Source organism: Pleurodeles waltl, chromosome 12, assembly GCF_031143425.1.
Source record: "Pleurodeles waltl isolate 20211129_DDA chromosome 12, aPleWal1.hap1.20221129, whole genome shotgun sequence".
Taxonomy (NCBI): Eukaryota; Metazoa; Chordata; class Amphibia; order Caudata; family Salamandridae; genus Pleurodeles; species Pleurodeles waltl.
In genome coordinates, this window is record NC_090451.1 from 351,454,455 (window position 1) to 351,467,758 (window position 13,304).

General features: G+C 45.5%; 1 protein-coding gene across 3 annotated transcripts in view; it reads left to right on the plus strand.

Moving 5' to 3' along the window:
* The window catches only part of CEP89 (centrosomal protein 89), a 1,116,496-nt gene that overhangs the window by 12,276 nt on the left and 1,090,916 nt on the right, over positions 1–13,304 (plus strand). The gene's annotated exons all lie outside the window — the stretch shown is intronic.

Genomic DNA, 13,304 nt, shown 5'->3' on the forward strand with positions numbered 1-13,304 from the left:
ACTTCTGGTCACTAGACTAACTCAGTTCTACAGCACTGCAGCTGCTTCTGGTCTGGTACCACAATCCTTGTGGAAAGCACTGTTCGTATTGCTTCCCAAGCAGGGAAAGAGACCCTTTGGGAGTCTGTTCTTATAGAACCCTGGCAGTACTTAAATTAGGCTATGAAATACTTGGTCAAATCCTGGTGAGTCAGTTAATCACTTGCTTACTAGAGATGATCCATTCATACCTGGTAGATCCACCTGCCTCAATATAAGGTGATTATTCTGCATCATGGAGGCGGCTCTCCTTTTGAGGCCCTGCTTAATTTGCTTAGTTTTGGACCTACAGATACCGTGACACTCTACAGTGGCCCTATCTGTTTGCAATACTGAAATAATTTGATCCAATGGTTTATCTTGTTGCCAGTGCCAAATTGTTATACAGTGTATCTGCTTCCAGGCTTGTGATAGGCAAGTTAATTTTGGGTGCATTTCCTGTCCATAGGTGCAGGTGGCAGATGTCCACATGCTTTCTCTCGTTTGTCCTCGCCTTACCGCCATGAAATGGCACACACAGAGTCCGGACGGGGGCATCCTGTCTCTGATACCACACATGGGGCCTCACTATAAGCCAGCAACTTGCTCGTATACATTACTCATGCGCAGTGATATTTCTCCTCTATCTGAAATCGTCAAGGAATTTGTAACCATGTTGGCCTGGGGGTTAATTGGGACACTCTGTTTCTACTGTATCCAAATTGCTGGACATGGGTAAGGAGGGCACTGCATGGTCACCAACATTGTTCTGGTATCTTTGTGTCTGCATATTCCATAGCAGCAGTGATTGGAAAGAAAGCTTAACAAAAGAGTCTTTGCATGCATAAGTGAAGTTCTGGAAATCGCTCCCTATCTCCTCCTTTGACGCAATCGCTTTATCCAACATGATTATGTTTCCTAGGCTACTTATCACTTCACATACCTCCCTCTTCTGCTTCTAAGAATGTTTATAACTTCCTGAACCAACTGCTAGGGCAGCTAATCTAGTGTGCAGTTAGACATAGAATTTCCCTGTCCAAACTGAGACTACTGCTCCTCCAGGACGGACTGGGTTCTCCTGATTTCAAACTAGTATCTAACAGCTGAGTTACAATAGGCCTCCTACTTGTTAGCCAGTCGGCTGTTAGAAGAGATTCTAGTCCCCCCCCATGCAGAGGTTTGTAGAAAAGTGCCCCTTTTTGACATGGTCACTCCCACTTTATGTCTGGTATTCGATGCAATTCTGAAAGTGCACTGGGTTCCTGCTAATTAGGTCCACAGTGCCAGATCTTTTTCCCTAAAACTGTGTAATTGTTCCCCAAATGGCAATACCTTTGGTCCACCTGTAAGTCTTTAGTAAATGGTACCCCAGGTACCTAGGGCACGTGTACCAAAAAAAGGTCCCCAAGGGCTGCAGCATGCATTGTGCCACTCCCAAGGACACCCTCACCTAGCACATGCAGATTGCTTGTCTTGGTGCAGTTAAAAGTGAAAACACAACATGGCACACAGCCCGTGTGCTATGTCCCCTAACAGTGCATGCAGTATGTGTAAGTCACTCCTACAGCAGGCCTTACAGCTCTAAGGCAGGGTGCATTATATTACATGTGTGAACATATCTGCAAAAGGAGAGGTGCCCCTGCTATGTCTTTGAGTCTTAGACATAGTGAGTGAACAGGGAAGCCATTTGTAAGTACATGTGCTGGACACTGGTCACTGTGACTACCCCAGCTGCATGATGGCTTCACTGAGAATAGGGATGTTTGGTGTCAAACATCTTGTGTTAACAAACCCTCACTGATGCCAGTGATTAATTTGTTAATACATGCACCCAGAGGGCACCTTAGAGGTACCACCTGAAAACCTACCAACTACCCCTGTGGCGACTGGCTAACTTTAGCCAGCCTGCCACCACCATACAAGATTCTGGCCCCCTAGGGTGAGAGATGTTGCTCTCAGGCAGTCCGAGACAAAGCCTGCTCTGGAAGGTGTGTTTGCACACTTCACTCAACAGGATGACATGTGAACCTGTATTCCAAGGCAGGGGGCTTCAAAGAAGCCTGCCGCCCTTGGTATGCAGATCTGACTTCACTTGCAAGAGAGTTGCTGACCAAATCCGCCTCCCCCTAGCCCATTTGGCACGTGGACAGGCAGGAAATTAAGTATTCAGGGAGATGCGTCCACCCCTCAGGTCATCTTGATGTTGGCAGATTTAGGAACTCTGAACAGGGTTATATTTTGCCCACTCCCCAAAGGAAGTGGTCATATAGGCAGTGTAGTGACCCCAGGGGGTAAGTATCCCATTGTCCTGACCTATTCCCAGTACTCACCTTAAGTCCAGGAGACTGGTCCCATAAGCCGCTGTGCTGTACCTGTTTGCCGTCTTTGTTTTTCCTCCATAGAATAACATTGCAGCTTCCAAAAATTATTGGAATGCTGTGCTCCCTGAGTGTCCCCTCATACACTGCCAAAACTGTCAATGCCACTGTCATTCCGAAGCTGATAAGTCTAACAAAAACTTCTGGTCACTAGCATACTCTAGTGCCAAAGAAGGATGGAGGACTTCTCCCTGTCTTAAATCTGCACCTTCTCATCCTCTTCCTGAAAAAGGAGAAGTGAAAAATGCTCACACTCACCCAAGCCCTGTCTGTCCTGAACCCAGGAGACTGGATTGTAGCTTTGGACTTGGAGGACACCTATGTCCACATCTCCGTTCTGCCTGCCCGCAGGCGTTTCCTGTGGTTCATGGTGAACCCAAGGGCACTTTCAGTCTGCTGTGCTTACTTTCGACCTGACCTGTGCCCCTCAGTTGTACACGAAAGTGATGGTGGTGGTTGCAAGTCATGTGCAGAGGTCGGGGGTTCCAGTCTTTTGCTAGCTCGACAATTAGCTGCTGAAGACGGGCTCGCCTCAGCAGTTGTCTCCTACCTTCAGACTACGATGCACTTCCTGCACTTGCTGGGGGTCACTGAGGTTTGCTGAAGTTGCATCTGACTCCCACTCAGACGCTACCTTTCATCGAACCTGTTTTGGACACAGTGCTGGTTCGGGCCTTAGCTCCTGAGTCCAGGATATTCAGGCTATGATTCCAATGTTTCAGCCTTTATCTTGGATTCCGGTGAGACTTACTCTGAAGCTGTTAGACCGCAAGGCTTTCTGCATCCTGCTTGTTACTGATGTCCTTTGGCATATGAGTTCTGCAGTGGAACCTGAAGGCCAGTGGATGCAGCATCAGGGGAATCTCTGACGTGATCCAGAACTCTGAGGGTTTGCCAAAGATCTGCAGTGGTGGCTAACGAACTGTGATTTGGTCAGTGGCAGACCTATCTCCCTTTCCCCCAACCAGATCCGACTGTAGTGACAGCTATGTCACTCCTGGCCTTGGAAGGTCATCTGGAAGTGGTGGAGATAAGAGGACACTGGTTTCCGGCTTGTCAGAGCTCCACATGAACCTGCTGGAGCTTTGGTAGATCTGCTTGGCATTGAAAGCCTTTCGATTAGGGGAAGACTGGTGCAAGTGTTCACGGACAACACCACCACCATGTGGTACTGCAACAAATAGGGTGGGGTGGGGTGGGGTCGTGGACCCTCTGTCAAGAGGCTCTGCGTCTTTGGACATGGTTGGAATGTCACCACATTTCCCTTGCGGTTCAACACCTGGTGGGCTCTCTGAACACCAGGGCTAACGAACTCAACCGAAGATGCCTAGCGTATCACAAATGTCTTCTCCATCCGGAAGTGGTGCAAGGTCTTTTTCAGCATTGGGGAGAGCTTTGCTTATATCTGTTCACCTCTGCCAAGAGCACACAATGTCAGCAGTTTTGAGCACTGGAGCTTCAAAGGAGAGACTCGCTCAGAGACGCTTTTCGTATCAAGTGGAGCTCCGGCGTACTGTATGCTTTTCTACCAATACCACTCCTGCCCTGAGTTCTCTAGAAGATCATAAACAACTGGGCCCAAGTGATTCTTGTGCATGTCCCTTGCTTAAAATCTTCTTTGACCATGCTCTGATGATTGATTACCTCTGACCATGTAGTGACAAGTTACTTATGATGCACATTTTCTGATCATGAGACTAGCTGCTACTTTGGCCTGGGCATAATTGATTGGGTCATATGTGAATAGGAGACTGACATTTATCACAAAAGCATACCATGTAAAACGACTGGCCACAGGACAGACTGAAATTATTTGCACATACTCTAGGGCTGCCTTATGCGTAATGCTTAATCATTTCTGAGTGTGCCCTGGAATTAGTGGGTCACCTTTGATAATTTAGTGATATTTGTTCTGCTATAGATGCTCTGATCATGTAGTCTACAGCAGTGGTTCCCAATCTTCTGACTTCTGTGGATCTCCACTGTATCATACTGGATCCCAGGGACACCCACTAAATCATTATTGGAATCTGCCCCCCCCCCCCCCCAACCATAGAGTCATTACTGAAAGCTTGGGACCTAATATGTTAATATTATAACATTTTCTAAGCAGACACGGACTCCCTGAGGAGGCTTCATGGACTCCTGGGGGACCCCAGACCACAGGTTGGGAACCACTGGTCTACAGTTATTTTGATATGGTCAAAGTGGCCAAGTCTCCTATTGTAAGCGTTTCTTGATGATTATTATCTCTTCTCTGAGCATGTGGCAGGAAGCAGTTTCCATGGAACATACTCCTGGTCTGTTCATGTATGTCCTTAGCACAGCAGCATCACAGGCAGTAGTGATAGAAACGTGTAGTTCGTGAACATGCATTGATTAAAGTATGTACTGCAAAAATATAACTTAGTTCACAATGAACTCACCAGTGAGCAGACACTAATTTGTGCCACTGTACTAGAGAGGTTCAGTTTGAGTCACACAGAGCACACTTAGGTGAGAATGTACTTATTAGTGTTGTACTAGAGAAAGTGTGTTTGGTACCTACATGCCTCAGAGAGCAGTGTATTCTCTCTGGGCAGTGAAAGCCTGTTTAGCTATGCTCTTGATAGGCCTAGGTCTGGCACTGGTGTCATTATGACCCAAAACATGCTTTTTATCATTGAAAGTGCTCAGTTATTGATTTGCGGTTTTGTGTTGGATTAACTGAATTGATGTGTTACTGAATGCAGGGGTTGTGTGACCGAATGAATGAGGGAGAATATGAGAGAATGTCTAGGTGCCTTGATTGGTGAATAGGGTTATGTATTGTGTGCGAGCAGCAGGAGTGGAGAATGTCCTCCTGCCACCAAGATGATTGTAGCTATCTATGCCCTCACTCATATTCATCCAGCCACCTATCCTTCTATTTACTCACCCATTCATTCTTTCAGCACTCAACTGTTCATATATGTTAAAATTATAAAAACATCATATTTTTGGGCACTGAGTGATACTTGAGCAACCTCCATGAAAACAATCATTAACCGCAAAACTGTTGAACCACAATTGAAAATAGGATAATAGATTCTCTGGACAAGAAGTCAAGAACACTAGGCTGTTGCAAACTCAACAACTTCGGGTGGGTGAGGTCGTGGCTTGCCACCAACTACAATGATGGTGGAGTGAACGACCGCTGGTGGCTGATGGCACTAACCTTGTACCGTGGATCCAGGGGAATAAATGGTCAGTGTAATGCTGACTCTACTCTGTCCCTATCAGTAAGATAGCCACAGCTCACCCATTATATAAATATCTTCTAGAATAGTTGGTTCTTTCCTGTTAACCTTGATACGTAAGGAAAGTAATTAAACATTAGTTAATACTTTGGAAATCCTTACCTGACAGCACATAAATCTGTTAACAAACATCGTTGATACCTTGGTGCTCATAACATCTGTTTAATAATATCAATGGCACATTGACAAGGTAATTCCTATTGTTGCTTAACAAAAGCATTCCTTAATAATTTCAGTGTCCTTAAAGTTTTTAGCATTATTTAGCAATAAATTAGTTAAGTTCTCTAAACAAGTTAGTTCAAAGTTTGTTTTCCAAATATGTTGATTTCAAGAATACTTGCACAACGATAAATTTCATATAGACAAATCACAAATGTTGTGTTTGCAGCAAGGTGACTGCCTATCAAGGACAATGTGAAGAACGAAAAAAGTTTTAGCCAGTAATCCAAGATGGCCTCCATCTACAGACAATGTGAGAGCTCAGGATGCAGTTGTAGTTCAGATGCAAGATGGACAAGTGCATAGCCTTCATTTCACACACACACACTACCCCTTCATTAACCTTAGTGCAAGAGGGCATTAAGCACTCTGTCTTTTGCGGTCTTGATCATGAAAATCAAGTCTTGCTTCTTGCCAGACCCAGTAAAGCTCCTAGACGTAGAATGGAGTGAATTAGAGTAGATAGGCGTAGAGTGCATTGGTTTTAAGTAAAGTGGTCTGTAGTGCGGTGGCATAGAGTGCATACAGTGAAGTGGCATTGAGTGCTGTATGATAGTGGCGTTTCCTAAACTGGGCTTATGTCAAATGCGGTGGTGTTGCGTGCGTTGGCATAAAGTAGAGTGGAGTGGCGCAGAGTACAGTAAAGTGGTGTGAACTGGAGTTTGCATGGTGTGGTAGAGCACTGCAATTACAGACAACACATTTTCAAATGGAATGACCCTTACATTTGTGCATACATACAGTTTTACTGATAAAAGTAAACAGCAAACACATGGTGTGTGGAAACGTCACCACCTACTGTATTGATTTGTTTTGATCATATTAAAAAAAAAAAAAAAATCACTCCACTTCAGAATTATCAAACAATGTACTTAATTTGTGCTTTCCTAATTCTGATATATTCTGAAATAGCTGCACAGTTCATTTACAGACATTTCAATTTTGTGTACTAGAAAAACATACTCTTGTACAGCCTTCCTCCAGCACATCCTCTGTAGCCAGCATGATTGTCACACAACTCCTCTCACTTTGAAGTCGGAGATAGAAATGTAAACACCAAGCTTCCTCTGAAGATAAAGCCTGATATTTGACCTAGGTCTTGGAATACTTAGCTAATGCAACGAGATGAGAACAAGATTTAAAGACCTGTTTTACAGAAAGCGAGCAATGGTGAAAAAGGCCTGTTTATAGAAAGTGAGCACTGGTGGAAAAATACAGTAAATATGCTATGCTTCATGGAAGGGACAAACTCAAGCTGCACATCCTAAAACAAATACAGCCAGAACAAATGTGAGTTACAAAGCCAATGGTGAGCAGTCAGATGAATGTATTCTCAGGTAAGCGTTCCTAATGTCCCCAAGATGGCTTTAGCAAAGTAGACAGCTGCAGTGTCTGGTAGACGTCATCCTAAAAATAGATGTAAAAGCCACATAACTACACAGTTCTGCAACCAAATACACAGGTCCGCTTGTAAAAAGCTCCATACTGTTAGTGTGCCACAGCTCCACATTAGCAGCAGTTTTCCTGCTAAACATGTACAAAATAACATACCATATAGACCCTCAATCATCCATCTATTTATCTATCATCTGGCTCATTTTCATATTCACCCAGTCAGCAATCCAAACAACCATATAATCACTGAATAAAAGAAGTGCTTTCACTTAAAAAAAAAAAAAAAGCTACATGTGAGATAATCAAGTAGCCCAAACTGAAGGTGACGACAGCTTAGTCTCTGAAACAGGTCAAATTCAATATTCCGGGACTGGGGACTACAGTGCTCGTGATGACCCAAGGTGAGAGTGCATGGATGATTATGTCACCTGGTAATGTAATGTGAACTGAACTGAGTGCACTAACTGTTTTCATCTTTGGTTGTTCTTGATACTGACTACTGTTTTGAGCAGCTTCACTTGGAAAAAATTAAAATAAAGATGTTAAAAAGCCACACTTATAGGGCTTGCCAGTTCTTGTTTTCATAATAGCCCTCCTGAGTTCATAGCTGTTCTCTTGTATACTAAATATTTACAGGGGAGCTTCCTTGCAAACGTTTCTCAGTTAGCCAGTAACCCCTACAATTTACCAAAACAAACATTTATATGTGCAGTTAGTTTTAAGCTCTGCCTGAGGAATTATGTTAGAGGGATCAGAAACTAAGGAATCTGGATTTGGAAAGGCTTCTGAGAGATGTGCGAGATTGATGCAGGTCTAGACACCAGGACTCCGATTGTATCTGAAGGGAATTCTGCATTATGGGAAGAGAGAGCGTACATATTTCAGTTACTGAATTTTCTAAACATTCAGGTATTTTGAAAATACAAAAAGTATGGTTTGATATATTTTCCAATTACTTTTAGCTTTGGTCTATGAAACATTAATTAATGTTTTGCTGTACTGTCTCCTCCTGAGATTGTCCTGCAGATATGTGAAGATATTTCTTTAGAGCCATGTTTTCCCACAAATTTTGCCTGCCTCTACTGCTTAGCTACCGTTATCTGATACCTTCACTCTTCGAAGTACAAAACTGTATGAGTGACTGGGGCTTATCTGAACCGGATTGGAAACTGCTGGAGTTTTATTTGCCTGTGTATGGGGGAGCCTCTGCGATTCCTGAAACATTTACTGATCATTACAGTACCATTTACTATCTCAACCTAGGCCTTAATGTCCGGAAACACCACATGTAGTCGAACAATAATCGTACTCTGCTATTTAGGTCAAGTCCTCAGATGTTTACTTACTATGTGGGGTGATATTGTTTAAGTTCTTTGGGCCCTTTAGCCATTGGTCTGATGCAGATCCTCCAGGATCTACTTGTAGAATGCAAACACCATAAGTATCTAGTACCATAAGTACCTAGGTACACTCAATAGAGCAGGGTAGGACTTATAAACACAATTTACAGACAAGTGTTGAAGTACAGTGCTGTCAGATTGGACATATGATATATAAAGGGACGTCAATAGTTCAGAGAGTGAGTTTGTAAAGCCAGCTGGTTGTTAATTAGTAGACATTATATGGCTATTGAAACCATAGATCAAACACCTTATAAAATCTTTTGACTGCTAAGGTGGGAAATCGAAGTCTTCATGCTTTGATTGCCTGTTAGCGGGGGCACGGTTTAGAAACAAAAAAGATTGGACCTGTTGCCTGTGATGCCAGAGGGTAGATGGGGGAGATCTTGGTGACCTACCTATTATCTGCTCTTTCATTTCTCTAACCCAAAGTAACAGGAGCTCCTCTCTTTGAAGAAGATTTAAAACTGATAGACTTGTTGCATAGAAACCTTAACATTCTTGCCCCAAAATCCATTTGATCAAATAACCCCATATGAGCCAGTTTCAGTGACTTGAACGCTACTGCAGACACTTTGCATGGGGCTTGTTGACCTCCTGCCTCACAAATGGCGTTTTCATTGTGTTGGTTGTCTACCAAACTGAATGGCATTATACAACCGGGTGTGTGGTTTTACTTGCAAGAGTGGGCTTATGTGGCTCCAAAGTATTTACTTTTCGCATTATGTCACTGTAAGCTCTTGAAAAAGTTGATATGAATACAGTATGATTTCCTTGCTTTTGTGTTTGTAGTGTTTTACATGTTCTATATATCTTCACAAACACATTACGTACCTTTTAGTAACACCTTACCTGTTAGAGACAATATCTAGCCACAGATTCCTTACCTTTGATTTACCCCCCCCCCCCCCCCCTCCCCCTTGCCAAGGCATCTGACTGGATTCAGCACATTTTTCGTGATTAACCCTGCAGGACCGAACAGGTGAAATGCCTGTTCCTATGGACCGGACTATCCAGGCAGTAGTGCTTGGTAAACCTGTGCAGTGAAGCCCACGTTGCTGCCTGGCAGATGTCCAGGACTGAGACTCCATGTGCTAACACAGTAGTTGCAGCTTAAGTTCTGGTGGAAAGAGCCCTTACACCTTTGGGATGCTCCTTTTTTGCCAGTGCATAGCAGATCTTGATGCAGAGAAAGACCCATCGAGAGATGGTTGGCTTCTTCACCCTGTCTTTTCTTTCTTCTAACATATCCCACGAAGAGTTAGTCGTCCACCTGGAACTCTTTTATTCGCTCAAGGTAGAACAACATCGCTCTCTTAAGGTCCAGACATTGGAGTCACTTCTCTTCCTTAGAGGGATGTGGAGGAGCGTAAACGCTGGGAAAGGTGACAGATTTTCCCACATGAAGTGGTGTTGCCACTTTCAGCAGGAAACGGACCCTTGTGCCAAGCACCAGTTTGTCCAGATAAACTGAGAACAATGGAGGCTTGGAAGATGAAGCCTGCAGTTCGTTCACCCTCCAGGCAGGTGTAATGGCCTTCAGGAAGGCTGTTTTAACTGTGAGCAGCTGGAGGGGACAATTGTGGAGTGGCCTCAAAGGGGCACAAATCTCAAATTTGAGGACCAAATTAAGATCCCACTGAGCCCTCATAAAAGGGATTGGGGGGTCATATGTACAAGGCCCTTCAAAAGATCTGTTTAGAATAGGGGACTTAAAGAGGCTTGGTCAGGCAGCCACAAGAATCAGACAAAGCAGAAAGATTGTTGCCCAAAGCAGATCCCTGCCAGGCAAATGTAAGGATGAAAAGCAAAATATTAGAAAGGGAAGGAGAAAGTGGATCAATGGACTTTTCTGTACAATATGATGCAAATAGTTTTCACCGGAAGGCATGTACCATTTTGATGGACTCGGATAAGCCCGATATTACACTGTGTTCAGAACAGCTCGCACGAAAGGGATCATCTGAGAGGGAGTCAGGTGTGACTTCGGCACATTTATAGGTAACCCCAGCGAATGCAGGAGGTCCGCCTTAGTCTGGAAGTGGGAGACGACAGACTGTGGGAAGTCCACCTTCAGCAGCCAGTCATTAAGATCGGGGAAGACACCCCTGATCTGTACAGATTAGCTGCGACCACAGCTATTACCTTGGTGAGCAAGCAAGGGGCGCTGGTAAGGCCGAAAGAGAGCACGATAAACTGAAGGTTCCCGTGGCCTACCATAAACCGCAAGTAATGGCTGTGAGCAGACAGGACAGGGTTGTGAAATTAGGGATCCTACAAAATCCAGCACTACCATCTTCTGGGTCCAGGACAATCAAAACCTGGGCCAGTGTGACCATCTTGAATTTCTCCTTTTTTGAGCAAGAAGTTGAGGGTTTGGAGATCTAGGATTGAGCGAAGATCCTTGTCCTTTTTGAGGAGCAGAAAGTAGTGGGAGTAGCAACCACAGCCTACTTATGGCACCGGAGCCCTCTTTATAGCTCCTTTGGCCAAGAGAGCCTTGACTTCCTTGTGGAGCAAGTACAAGTGATCCTGCGTCAGACAGTCTTAAGATGGAGGGATGGTTTCAAAGGGGAGGGAGTAGCCCCTCCGAACAGTCTGTAGATACCACCTGTCCGATGTTATGGACTGCCTGTGGTGGAGGTTATGGCAGATCCTGCAACCAACTGAACGCCCATGATCTGAAAGGGCTAAACTCGGAAGATTTGGACGCCTGCAACTGCGAGGGGAGGGGGGGGAGGTTTGGGTGGTGGTGGTTTGAGCAGACTGCTAGCTACTTAACCCACAGGATCAAGAAGAACCATGTCCTTTTCCACACAGAGGCTGCAAAGCTTGCGTGAGCCAATGGCTGGGATAGGGTTTGTGTGGTTGAAAGCCACTTCCGTAGCCACGAAACAAGCGCAAGTTAAATGGGGATGACGCGGGGCAGCTGAGAGGCCCAAGGACTTGGCCGTAGCCTGTGAGTCCTTAAAGTGCTCCAGCGAGGAGTCTACCTTGTCTCCAAAGAGATGACTGGCATCAAAGGGTATGTCCATGAGGGAAGCCTGGACATTCTCTGAAAAGCCAGCCAGGCATAGTGTCTAAGTGCCACCGTTGTGGAAACTACTCTGCCCAGCAAGTTGGTCATGTCCAAACCACAGATTATAGTGAACTTAGCAGCGTCTTTCCTATCTATGACTCGGAGAGAATGGCCCGGGCCTCCTCTGGGGCCTGTGGCAGAACTTGCGCATCCATGTCCCACCGCATGTGGGACTAGCGGCTCAATAGGCATGCAGTGTTCACTGACCGCAATGCAAGGCTGGTGGAAGAAAACATTTTCTTACTGAAGGTATCCAGGCTCTTGGATTCCTTGTCCGGGGGTGCAGCAGGGAATGCGTCATGGGAAGTGGAAGATTGGACCACCAAGATCTCTGAGGTAGAGTGTTTGGTGAGGAAGCTTGTTACCTCAAAGGTGGGGCGGTCCAGGTGGGCAATCGTCGTGTTTACAGGAGCCCTTTTGCTGGGCTTGGACCAGGTTCCCAGAAGGACGTCAGTGAGGACTTTGTTGACCTGCAGCAGGGCTTCAGAGGAGGAAGCTCCTTGTTGCAATACCTCCATCAAGATGTTGGTCTTGACTGCCACTGAAGGCAACGAGGTCCCGGACCTCAGCCACCCTCTTCACCACCATAGCATAAGTAGCTCTTTCCTCCGTAGCCACAGTAGAGGGAAAAAGTATGCCAGTAATTGGAGATGTGTCCAGTTTACTGGCATCACCAAGTTTCTCACACCACTCCAGATCCTGTCTTTCTGACTGGTATTCTAAAGGGTCCAGTGACCTAACCCATTCTTCCCCAAGGCATATCCCTTTAGAATAAGCCTGAGGCACCAACCTAGGACACAAGGGTTCTGTTGTCGTTGACATCTTCATTGGCCGACGCAGCTCCGTTTCCATGTCTGATTCAGGGATCAAAATGGGGCTACCGCTGGGGAGGTCGCAGTGGCATGACCAGATCCATGGGAGGCTAGCTGGAGTCGAGCCACCAGTGCAGAACTAGGTGGGACCCCCTCTGACTCCGCACGGCCTGAAGGCACTCCGGAGGAGTCAGCCCACCCAAAAATGAGGCGCATGACCTTGTGAAATTCTTTCATTTGAGCGGGATTTTCTCAGGCTTCTGGAAAGATCGGGAGGAATGGAGTTGGCCCTGGCGTAGGATCCGAAGAACCATGCCTCGAACACTGATGTTCCCTCATCGCGTCAGCCGACAGACTAGGAGAAGTCGAAGCACATGCCTCTTACCTGAGTGTCTGAAAGACTTTGAATGGCACAAAGAGGACATGGGGTTCGTAGAACTATTCTGGGCCCTAACTCTCTATCGGGACCAAGATCTCTGAAGAGACTCCAGCCAGGCCACTAGCAGCTTTAGGGACCTCTCCCTTGAAGCCTTTGACACCATGGCCCAGCAGTCAGAGCAAGACTTGTTGTAGTCGTGCTAAAGACACACAAGGTGTGGGTCCATCACCGACATGGTGCGGCAAAAGACACCACAGAGTTTAAAACCTGTCTTCCTCGAGGACGTTCTCTCAACAGACCAGGAGGAATAACCCTCAAACGTCAACAAAACGTCAAAAAGTGACAG